The sequence below is a fragment of the Battus philenor genome, unplaced genomic scaffold (assembly GCF_028537555.1).
Source record: "Battus philenor isolate CCGP_79_NKW_IND1 unplaced genomic scaffold, ilBatPhil1.0.hap1 SCAF_3, whole genome shotgun sequence".
Classification (NCBI taxonomy): domain Eukaryota; kingdom Metazoa; phylum Arthropoda; class Insecta; order Lepidoptera; family Papilionidae; genus Battus; species Battus philenor.
The window spans coordinates 2,243,413-2,256,367 of NW_027181693.1; the positions used below are offsets into that span (position 1 = coordinate 2,243,413).

At 33.2% G+C, this 12,955-nt stretch overlaps 4 non-coding genes across 4 annotated transcripts; 1 reads left to right on the plus strand and 3 right to left on the minus strand.

Annotated features, from left to right (window-relative positions):
• Positions 1 to 6,812: 6,812 nt before the first annotated feature.
• On the minus strand, positions 6,813 to 6,884 carry TRNAH-GUG (transfer RNA histidin (anticodon GUG)). Its single transcript has one exon. It is a non-coding gene; the product is annotated as a tRNA-His (tRNA).
• A 1,499-nt stretch (positions 6,885 to 8,383) lies between these two features.
• Positions 8,384 to 8,455, minus strand: TRNAH-GUG (transfer RNA histidin (anticodon GUG)). Its single transcript has one exon. It is a non-coding gene; the product is annotated as a tRNA-His (tRNA).
• A 3,477-nt stretch (positions 8,456 to 11,932) lies between these two features.
• TRNAD-GUC (transfer RNA aspartic acid (anticodon GUC)) lies at positions 11,933 to 12,004 on the plus strand. The gene has a single exon. It is a non-coding gene; the product is annotated as a tRNA-Asp (tRNA).
• An 872-nt stretch (positions 12,005 to 12,876) lies between these two features.
• Positions 12,877 to 12,948, minus strand: TRNAD-GUC (transfer RNA aspartic acid (anticodon GUC)). The gene has a single exon. It is a non-coding gene; the product is annotated as a tRNA-Asp (tRNA).
• Positions 12,949 to 12,955: the final 7 nt, after the last annotated feature.

Sequence of the window (12,955 nt, forward strand, 5' to 3'; positions counted from 1 at the left end):
GTTTATAGGTATGGCTTTTAATGAGTAAATGATATATAGGATGTAAAATTAAGCTGTAAACAATCTGTGATACATTGTATGCAGTATAGTTAGACCTAACTGTAGTAATTGAGGATGGATAAATGATAATAAGAACAGAAGGGAATGACAGATAAAATTGTAGAGTAAAAGAACAGAAAGATAGATCATACGAACAATGAAAGAAAAGTATGAAAATAAAAGAAAAAGAAAGTGGAAAAATTAATAAATGGCGATAAAGTTCCTAAAAATGAGTAAATGATAAAAATATCACATTTGTCGATAAAAAGCTTTAATCTTTTACGCCTACTTTCAGTGACACTGTATAATGCGATAAACGTGAAATGTGACTCTGAAATATATTGTTACCTTGTTCTATTGGTATTCTGAATCAACTGCTGGTAGTATAAAATCTACAGGGATAGATATTCGGCTGTAATTCATTTTAATATGTAATTATATAATAATATTTAAATTTTTTTCAGAATCTGGTGAATCCATAGAATTTAAGTAAGTTAGTAACAAAATTTACTTAAAGGCTATATTAGTTATGGATCAGTATGTCATATAATTTAACTATAAAACTAATTGTTAAAAATGTATATATATTTTATATACTTTTTCTAACTTTGTTATTATTAAGTTATTTATTATTTCTAAATTCATTTATTTTTGGAAAGGCTGTTCCGCATATTAATTGACAGCAAACGAGCTTAACATTCATAGCTTTAAAACTTATGCCAACTTATGCAAACCTATCACCCTGTATATATTACTTCCTTAATAGTAAAACGAACTTGATTATTTTATTGTATGCATATTTAATTTAATATCTCAATTAACTTGATGCTCGAAAAATTTTCAAGTACCACAACATATAATAAAGAAGAAAAGGAACGGGTGAAATTTTCATTATTTCAAGTAACACTGGAAATAACTGCCAGTGTAGTTTTCTTTTCAATTAAAGTTTTTAAAGTCATGTTTCTAACCTCCGCGTGCCGGCCACGAGAAATCTAATAAAACATTAATCCAAAAGGAGTTAGTTTCAGTGGATTCCTTTGTTCTAAACAATAATTAAATAGGAAAGTTAATTTTAAATTTTCTTGAAGGTTTTTAAAGAGGTAACATACCTCTCTCTATTTTTATCCCTTATTAGTTGATTATACTGTGCCGAATGTTAGGTAATACCAATGTGAACCACCAGTGCAGAGTGGTATCGGCGTAATATGGATGTCCATAGCGACTTCAAACTCCCAATAGTCCAAGAATTCTTTAAGGCTTGCTCAGAGACTTATTTTGAGTCGACCCTTTCTCACCCAAACCCTCTCATAGCGAGCGCCTCTCTAAACTCCCTTCGTACCTCAGCAAAGGCTAAGAGACGTCCTAAAGACGTTCTTCTCACACCTATCACAAGGTTCCTACTGAACCACTGCAAGCGCTAACCATATAGCAACAGCCACCACTCAACCTGTGACACTCCGCACAGGAAATCGTATCATTCAAAAGAGAACCAAACAACACCACACCACAACACCCGTTCTTAGGGGGCGGCCGACCGTTTCCTAACCGCAAACAGAGTGGACGAACCGAGGTTGGATCCAGATCTATCCTTGGCTCGCCGTTGGTTCACGCTACCGTTCCTAGCCGCATACACAACTTTAACTCTACACAGCTCTATTCGGGTAGAGCGGTTTACTACGTGCGAACATCATCGTGTAACTGCAATGCGTCTCTCCAGCTTCTGAGGATAGGATTACCACTGCTCACAAACAAAATTACCAAATGATGGACAGCAGCGTTCTCTACGTACCATAATACTACACCTGGATAACGACCCACCTGTCAAGCGCGGCGATTATGGTAAGTTCCCCCATAGATGTTTATGTGGAAGGCCTATGCCCTGAAGTGAACGAAACGAAGAGAACATTAATATAATGAGACCTCTTATAAGTTTTCGAACTTATAAAAAAAAAAACTAAAAATAAACTTAGCTGTTAAAATATTTAAACATAGTTCTAAGTTGTAATAAAGAAGACTGTAGCTAAAAGTTAATAATAAATTACATTTGATTGAAAATGTTTAATAATAAATAAATAAAAAGCGTTTATAAACTTACCGGCATTGGCAGAATTTAATAAATTTTGCTTTTCCTCATGATTTTCTTTTTCGTGAAAATCTGTTTTTCTTATTCTTGTCACGACCCAGATTCAGTTAAATCTAGGATGCGTCACGTACGCTAAATGTCATTGACCTTTGCCTTGAAACTTTTATATAAAATTCACGCTCGGATATCTTACTTGATAATTGAATTTATCTCATTCCGTTTCAAAAATAAAGCCGATAAAGTCTTGTAAATGTGTTAGTTATTTAATTGGGTATTCACCATCATCATTAGTTAAGCTATAAGACGTTCACTGTTGGACATCGGCCTGTCCACCTTCTGGGTGGATGTTCTACGCTGCTCATCCCATTTCGTGGTCTCCCAGAACTTCAAGACCCCGACGGCTCTCACCTGTTCTGCATGGTATTTGGCTTCTTCCATTTCAATAGGCAGGGCTATGTCGGTCAATCCTAAAATTAATAATTAATACATAATTTAAAATTATAATAAATTATTATTATGGCAGTAGGTATGACTTTTTTTTTTTAAATATTCATACGTTGTGTCGTGACATCCTTTTACGTAAAGGAAGATTACTTGGCAAATGATATGGGTAGGCTTCCACGTCCTACAGGATCAGATTATTCGGGGATAGATTTAGTTCTTACTGGGTACCTTATACCTTACTGGGTATTTCCTATCCCCTGAGACTCTGTATTTACATCTTACAGTAGATATGACCCTTTCGGCCCAAGGCTTTTCCTTTCGCAACCGGAGTCAGGTCCGGCATTGGTGAAGATTTATCTTTTTATTACATTAATATTTATGAAAATGAATTATATGCCCATGCTCTTAGCTTTTTGTAAAAAAATAATATCTTAATTTAAGACATACTTATAATATAAATTTACTTTCGTATTTCATGAATATTAAAACTAAGTATCATTGCCTAAATAAGTATCATCGGACACTTCCCAAACTACTTCGCGGTTATTCTTAAACAATTTTATAAACACTATTCCGAATGATAGGTTATAGGTGTAAAGGCTTTAAAAGGTTGAATTTATTGTAGACCTAATACAAAAATTAATGGTTTCAGAACTATTAATAATGTAATGATAATATAGAATAAAATATACTTTCAAATTTCGAATGACATATTAAAAATTAAAAAGTATAGCAGACCGTATACCATCAGAGGTAAATGGTTGGTCGCATACCAATTGAAAAAATGAACTAAAAAATAATTCAGAGTGAACACTTTAAACAGGGTGATTGGAAATATGTAGGTGTAAAAGTTTTAAAGGTTATGACAAATAAGCTATGTCTTCACCCTTTAGGGATTTTACACCTATTTGCAATCATTTATAATATAATAGAGCTATATTGGCTGTTATTAAACGGTTTTATTTAGTTCGACCCATACGGAATTTGTTTATATGGGTCAAAATTAGAAAATGAAATTTAAGCACCTTCCCGTTGTCAGATTGATCTGAAATTCGGTACACACATTTAATTTAGATGACAATACAATATAATAAAATCAATAACATTATAAATCTAAGATGGCCGCCGATACAAAATGGCGTATTACATATTTTTCCTTAACCCCCTCAATATGGGAATCAAATGAAAGGGCTACATTAGTAAAACACGATGTTTATGTCATAATTTAAAATTCTAGATGGACGCCGTTCTAATATGGCAGACTAGGTAAATATTTTTCCACAACCACCACAATATGGGTATCAAAAAACCGTTTAATTTAAAAGTTTTTAAAGTAGTAAAGAACTAACGTTAGTGAAGACAGTCGACTTTTCGTTGCGAGGTAAACCCATTTTTATCGGAAGATAGATGGATAAGAACTTTTTTTACTTAGAGCATGTCCCATATAAAACGTTCCAATAAACATTCTTCAGGTTATATATCGACTGAAATCAGTGCAACTAAAACTCTTTTATGTGTCGAAAGACTGGCTAAAAGGAAATAAATCGGTTTACGATCGTCGCTAGAAATCAGTTTAGAAATAAACGATTAGTTTTAAGGTCGATCGTTTATTGCGTTCAAATGTACTTAGTAGTTGGTTTCTATATTACGTAATAATAAATTTATCAGGACTACCTCTTCCAAATTATATATTTTTTCGTTCTCCTTGCCTCTTGTTGAGGAAGTTACGAATTCGGGTAAATTGAGCTTATCAATGCATTCTCTTACGCCTTTCAAATTATCTTTTAGTCATTTCTTTTACGCTTGACGTGATCTGTCATTCTTCACTTGCAGATCTTCTTTCTTGAACCTCTTTCCTTTCTTCATCTACCTCTACCTATCTTCCTTTATTCCTAGATCACAGTTTTTTTGAGGCGGTAGCGGAATGAGACTTACGATCGTGAGTCGCGGGTTCGATTCCAGGGATACAATCTCATATAATTCACACTTCGTGTATTAATTATATGGTATTGTCACAGCTTAGAAACAAGTTTCCAGAGGATGACAATCAGAGTCCTCGGCGTACCATAATACCACCAATTTTCAATTCCAGTGCATCTTTTCAGAGAATAGAGCAGGCCGAGAAAATTGGGCGGCAGAAAGCTAGTGTGTATATAAAATTTTTAATAAAATTAAAAATAGTTAAAATTTCGTAGTGAAAAATTAAAACAATTTTAATATAAATTCTCGTGAAAATGAGTCTATCCGGTAGGTGATGTGTTAATTTAATGCACGCACCGCTGACTTTCAAAAGGCCGTCTTTAATTAAATTTTTCATGGAGCAGGTTTGTTAACAAAAATCGTTGGGCAGTAAAATCTTACATCGCACGAGACCCCGCGACATCACGTCGTAAAACTTGACTAATTCCCGCAAATCGTCACTTGGCTGAGCGTGTGTTCGTGGATCGAACTTTTATGTCCTTCCTGTTGACCCAATTTCGTTTCTTTTAATGTTAGAAACTTTACCTCGAGGATAAAGGCTATAAGGAAAAGCAATTTGAAACCACTAAAACAAATCTAAGAACTAATAAAGTTTAGTTAATTATAACGTGAATTTTTTTAATTTTATTACTTTCATCTGATTTATACACCAAAGGAAAGTATAAAATTATTATTTGCAAAGTGCCATGAATACGTTCGGGATTTCCGTAAGAGACCAAATTTGGAGAAGAACGAAAGTAAGCGACAATGCCAAGCGGATTGAGAAGCTGAAACACCAGTTGGTAGACTATCTAACGCGCAGAATATACGACCACTTGGTTGTTAAGATTCGGAATGGATATCTTGAGAACATTGACCGGCAAGCTCTGTGTGGAACGTCCACTAACAAAGTAAGTATACGACCTTTATTCACAAATGGTTAGCTAATAAAAATTGGGTAGAAGAATCGTTTGCGGCAACATCGCTTCCCCCTTGGAAGATGAAGAGAGCCACTGCATTTTTTTTTGCGGTTTTGTACCAAGGTGGTGAACAACGAAAATTAATATAGAGTAAGGAAGTTCCTACGAAGTGTGATAAATAAATTAAATAAAAACTATAATAGGGAATTGTATTATACAGTGTGTTATATAGAAGCATGTAGATGTTTTGTAGGTGGATGGAGTTAGTCTATACAAATATTATTTAGTAATGACACCATGGTGTAATATGTTTTAGTTCTTTAATTATAATGAAAAAATCGGGACGCTGTAAAATTGATCTTTTTTTTTGAGATATTTGTTAAATAAATAACATATAAGATTAATATATACTATTTTTATCACTTTTTAAATTAACACATAATCCGCAATAGAATCAAAGAGATTTAACCCAAAGAGACTTATTAAATTGTATCAACTTAAGTTCGTCTCTACAAAAAAACGTGGTATTGAAAAACGATACAAATTATTTAGAAAATAGGTTTGTCTTTTTCTCTTTCGTATGACGTTAAAAGCAAAAAGATACATCTAGAACTTACAGAGATATAAAAAAAGACAGATATTTAAAATGGAGTTTATTATGTTTATTCTCACTGAAGTTTAAAATGACTTCCAATGGAAGCACATGAGATGATATTAGAAGCATTCCGTACTGTTCCCACAACTAGCGTGCTTAAAGTTGTTAAGCAACTGAACGATGAGAATCAATTAAAATTGTCAATATTTAAAGTGTGGTCTTTAGTCCATAGGGATGTTAAACCTCCATTCCACTATACTCCTGCACCAATAAATACAGCATTAAGATATTGAAAATGGATACTTTTTGAAGCGAATACTCTGGACCGACCAATCAAAGTTCGACGGTACTGTCATTACTAATTTCTATAATCAAAATCAACGGCTTTATGTCCAAAATAAAAGAACACTAAGTTTTAAATATAAAATAATAAAACATCATTTATTTTGTGTCGTCATTATCATCATTTTAGACATAGGACTTCAAATATTGAACATGGATTCCTCCATAAATTTCTTATAACACTGATTTTGGTAAGTTAGTAGGTTGGTAAGTTGTCAGGAAACACTGCAAGGCGTCCAATGCTTCCTTACAACCTACCAACTACTAATTGCGTGTTACCTCTTTATTAATATATTTATTATATTATTGTAGCTTTAAAACTATTTTTATGTTTTACAAAATAAAATGAGATTTTAACGTAGAAGACAAATTTATATACACTATGTGATAAAAAGCAAAAAAAAATGCTCCGCCGCGACAGCTTATTCGCTGCCGTGACCAGGATTCGAACCTGGGTTACTACGGCCACAACGTAGGGTCCTAACCACTAGACGATCACGGCTATCGGAGCTGACGACGGTTTAATCAAATCGCTGTTATAAATGCGTTTAAAATTGGAACACTTTCACCATTTTTGCCTCCGACGGTGACGTATACACTGTACCGCACTGATCAAAGCTTACGATAAAAACTACGGATCGATTACAAGTGAAATAGCATACTGGTTATCTAATAATAGTCTATTTTTATATCAATATGGGGAATTTCGCGATGCTATATTAGTAATAGGTCGTCCTTGCTTACGGTCTAGGTTGATTAAATTCAATATCTGTGTAGTAGTACTAATAACATTAATATATTCAAAAATCAAACAAGGCTAGCTACTACCAATTTAAAAATAAAATTAGAGCAAGTATATACAATTATAATAAACTAATCGAAGTTTAAAAAACGTAGGCTAGTAATAAATCCAATCATACTAGATAGAATCGTCGCTATTTCTTTCACGTCTTCTTCCAACATTAACACTTTCCTAAATGTTAGAAGTGATATTAGCCAGGCAGTAGTAACGGGTGAAGCCGAAGTTCGGACCTCTTGGACGCCCTTGTGTCGAGTATTATCGACGAGTGATAGCCCAAGCTGGGGTCCCCTCGTGCGAGACCTTGAACTAAGAACTCGGCAGTCTCCCAATCCGGTGAAATAGTAATAAGTATATGCCTGAGGCTCCACCAGGAGTCCACTAGCTTCGCTTCTAAAAAAAGGTCTTAGATTAGGCGCACTCTGCGCTCTGCCACCTCAAACATCTGCAAGTGCCATTTGGACAGCAAAAAGAGTCCATTAAAAAAAAAGTAATAAATACACACAATACTTAAAAGAAGATATAAGTAAATAATTCTTAGTTGTTATACCTATCACCGATCGCAAATGCATCAGAAATAATGAAAGTGATACAACTTGTCGGCCTGTAGTAATAACATTATACGAGATAACAGCTAGCATCCGCTTGCATTTAATAAATTAGCTATCTGTATGCTAAATAAATAGAAAATCTTTGCCCAGTTTAATGGGAGAAAAGACTCCACAACCCATGTAATCACCATGAAAAGGTGGAAAAACAGGCTTCGAGGAAGCAGCAAGTACAGCGAGGTATCATTATCCACTGGATTATGATTTATGGTCCGTTTTAGAGAATGAGATTTTCTTTAAATGCTATGCTAATTTCGAGTCCCTAAAAGAATCCATACATCTGGAAGTGAAGAATTTTACTGCAGAAAGAGTGCGTGCTGCTGTTGATAACTGGTCTCAGTGTTTAAAAGACTGTATTTCAACTAATGGAGACCACTTACTTTGCACATGCAACATTAATATAAAACATGTTTTAAACTAGCACGCTATAATAGTAAATGTTATGTATAATAAAAAAATGTTTTTCCCTGTATGATTGTATGTAGTAAAACTATGTATTAATACTACTGTGAAACGTAATAAACGACGAATCGGTTTGCGTTAAGCGACAATCAAAAAACTGTAAAAATATGCTCCGCCGCGACAGCTGTTCGCTGCCGTGACCAGGATTCGAACCTGGGTTACTACGGCCACAACGTAGGGTCCTAACCACTAGACGATCACGGCTATCGGAGCTGGTAGCAAGATAAATGAAATTCCTGTACAATTGTCAATGATTGCAACACTTTCACTTGTATCTGGTCATGGTCCATGAACCACACGGTCATCCGAAATAAACGTCACGATTCATTGCACTCAGTGCTGCAAGCTGGCGAAAAGACCACAAATGCTTCCTTCAATCTGTTTAATTTTTAGTGAGTGTATAATAATAGATTTTCTGACGGTAATGATTCTATAATATTCCAGTTAGCGAGGATCATACCAGGTACAATTTTAAAGTTTTGAGAGTTATTGTTGTTGGATGTTGTGAATTTATTGTTATCATAACTATGATCACAAGCATCACCCTTGCTAATCAATATGGATTAGGCGAAAACTAAAAGTCTAAATGCTACTAGAGCAGCAATGCAAGTCAGGTCAAGAAATAACCCATCTTTGCAACCAATTTGTGTTTAAACTAATATCATTTGCAGACTCCATTTTAGAAGTAATTGAATCGTACTTTCAACAGGATCAAACAGTTAAACTAGGTAAATGACGTAAGAAGAAAGTCTACGACCAATGGGTGTAAGTAGTGAAGACTCACACCAGAGAAACATGGTATCTAGCTGCAGGTGAGCCTCATGGGTATGATCATAATTACTCAACGGGCTATAGATAAGACAATACTAGGAATTTTTCTACGTCATCAAAACATAAATGAGAAGTAACGTGGATGAATGAAAGAAACCGTAATATCTCAGCGGATGAACGTGGCGATGGCGAAGTATCTTTATCTATAGAACACATGGCCTTTTCGACCTTAAGTTTCTGGAGTAGTGACTACAAATCAGCAAGAACAGCGAACGACGTCCATTCACGGATCGTAGTGGATAGACAGATGAAGGCAGATGACTTTGATAAGTTCGTTGGAAAACGCTGTATCCATATCGCTTCCCGTCAGTCCTTTAAGAAATCTGAGGGGAGACTATTGGGCATTGGCCCACCTGTGGTCGTTCTAAGGTAGAATTAATGATGATGACGAACTTTTTAACGCAGTATATATCTCAGTGCTGCTTTTCCCTAAACATGATTACAGCCTTTTACTTGAGAGCTTATTAAATATTATATCTGATAAATTTCTTCATATAAAACAATATATTAATGAAAAATATTAATTAATAGTTATTCATAGAATAATAATTAAGTAATATATTTTAAATTAGTTTATTTTTTTATTTCAAAATAATTTTTTATAACCTAGCGCATGTTGTAGTTGCCAGTAATTGAAATTGCAGTTAATCTTGTATTTTGACAATTGCTTTGTATTTGCATGTAATGGTGTAAATTTTGTTAGACATTTATGAAAATAAAATAAATGTAAAATAAAATAAAACAATATTAATTTTAATTAATATCTAATAATAATTTCATTGAGGTGGATATATATATTAAAGATTTTTTAATAAAACTCGAAGGCAATGGAAATTGGTTGGATTCATTTTGATCAATTTTCGATAATAAATCGACGGATTAGGTTTATCTAATTTCACTTCGTACATTTTAATAAATGGATCGAGAATTTCGCTTCTACGTTCGAATAATGAACGTATTAGTTGGACATGAAAACGGTTTGAAGATGACTAAGCCGGTTCTGCTACCCTTGTCTATTATTCTATGCCAATAATTGCATAAGTTATTTGTAAGTAAGACGAATTGGAAGAAATTACTATGGATTTTTATTAGATACCAATCGCTGTCCAATAGTGAAACTATACATCTGAAACGTATTTTGGAGGGATTTAATTATTTATATATTTAGTGACTCAATAATACGTTACGGTTATTAAAAAAATAATTGAGTAAGAAATAATAACCCACAAACGGTTTTTTAGCTTTATACGAGGCAAGTAATAGTTATTGACAAAGTTTACTAAAAGTGTTTATAATAGCATCCGTTTTAAATATATGAATGATATTTTAATTTAACATATATCATTTAAATACGTATCATATTTTTTTTTTTAAATTACATTGATATACACTTATATTATTTGCGACATTTATATATGCTATGAGAGAAGTATCAGGCTCAATACAATGAAAAGTACAAAAAGAGGTTAAAATAAATATAGCTACCTATAAACATAATATTCACCGAGTTATAACTTGATTACTAAAAACAAAAAAATATTTGGTTTCGTTTAGAGTGAAATTTATCAAGCGCCTACTTTCATACAATAGCAATTTTCTATATAGACACGACGATGTCAACAAAAATTTTTAGAATATCAAAAGTTATAATAAGTTTTATTTTTAAAAATAGTGCCCTTGACAATTTATACTTTCGTCCACTGAGCATCTTTTCCATGGCTTTTCGAATCATCGCTGTTTTGGCATATCTACATAGATTTTCATGTTTTTCTGTCTTGAAAATAAATGCAAATTGTGGTAGGTAGTGACTGTAAAGGGTACATATAAATTCCACACCTGCCATAGTAGACAAGTATTCCATTGTTTGTTTGGCAGAATGCGTTGATTCGTTGTCCGGAAGAGGACTCTTCTTCTTTATCTTTTGCTTTTACTTTTGACTCTACTGGACATTTTTATGAAACTTTATCCAAAACTGATAAACAATTTTTAGTGTACCACTTAGTTTTTAATAGATTTCAAAAACATTTGTTGCATAGTTCGATCGAGGCGATCACCTTCATTCCTTCTCTGCTTTCTCTAGTGAATTTCATTAGCAATTCTTCTAAAAGAATAATCATATTATCAAATAAGCTACTATAATTGATATAAAAATTTAAATAAATCTAAAATAAAGGGAATAAACGAATAAATTAATTTACTGTGTAATAATGTGAAGCAAAATTATCTTTTAGCGGAAAGTTGCTATTAATTTACGGTAGGCGATAATTTTGTTTTGCATACAAAAATGGTGGAGAAATAATAAACTGCAGTGGACAATTAATGAAAACGTAAAAGTTATTTTATTTCATAAATATTAATTAAGATCGTGCGGAAAATGAAAAATAATATATTTAAAAAATATCAAGAAAGTATTTTCTTTCCACCCGCAAAGAAATGATATTGATGGAAATTTTTATTTCATTCCACTAACGCTCTTTCACAAATACGACTCCGATGAAAGCTTTGAGCGGCTTGTATGATAGGATTTGAGAGACATGCGAAATCGTATCGGGAGATTTTTATATTTTTTGTTAAGACTCCATACGAGTGAAATCCTTTGCAAAAGAAATTATAATGTTTACTCATTACGATAATGGAAAACGTGTTTTAAATCTATCAAGACATTTTCGAATTAAATTTAATTTTTTACTTTTTAAAAAAGGCCATGAAAAAGTTGGATTTTATTGCCAAATATAAACAAAGCTTGTTTGTTTGGTCTAGTTTTTTGTGTTTTAAATGTATTTATGTTTTAATAAAAAATCATAAATAATATGAAAGGTCAGTTTTTTATTTTTAATCTATACTTCAGTGTCCTCGGTAGTATAGTGGTAAGTATCCCCGCCTGTCACGCGGGAGACCGGGGTTCGATTCCCCGCCGGGGAGAACTTTTTATTGAAATCCGAAATATAATCAATTTACAAAAATAATAACCAACAGACATAATATTCACAAATTTAACTTCTTATCTTATAACTTAATGTAATACTACGTTATATTATTGATTAAATAATACAATAACAAATGAATATCATTTATTTTATTCTGAGCTTCATTGGCCAGCGCATAGTATGCCAATGAGTATACAGCTGTGCCGATTCGTAAACAAAAGTGCCTATTATGTTATATAGCCCAGCAAAGTGGCAGTGGATAGACCAGACGTTGGGTGCAGGCTTCTTACTAGTTTGACTGCAAATTTAGGGCGGAAGCCAATTTACGGAAGTCGACGTCGTATGGCTAAAATTATATTGATATTCTGGATAAAGTCAAAACTTTTCTTTCTGGCCAATAACAAGGTACGTTTTTATACTGACCAAAAGCCAAGAAGTTAATGCTTAAAGCCGCTTCTCCTACGGGTTATTTTAAAATAGAGGAAAAATGCGACGTACAGGTTTTATCTCATGTTAATTACAGTTTACAACGGTTCACGTATAACAAAGACATAAATAACACATTAAATAGATATTTTATTTGCATCGAATATTTTAGGAACTTCATACTTAATAACTAGTATTAAATATACATTGAGATATGAAAACTATTTTCCTATTTAAATGTTTATTTGTAAAACGAGGCAGGGAAAGAAAAATAAAAGATGAAATAGCAGAGAGCGATTTATTTCAGTCAGATATCGGATGGATTTTTTTTGTTAGAAGTCGAAATAAATCGGTCCGTTATTAATAATAGAAGTGGTTTATAAAATGACATACTGAAATTGAAAAAAAAATTGTGTCCCTTTATCAAACTGCCAAAAAGTTCTCCCCGGCGGGGAATCGAACCCCGGTCTCCCGCGTGACAGGCGGGGATACTTACCACTATACTACCGAGGATATATCT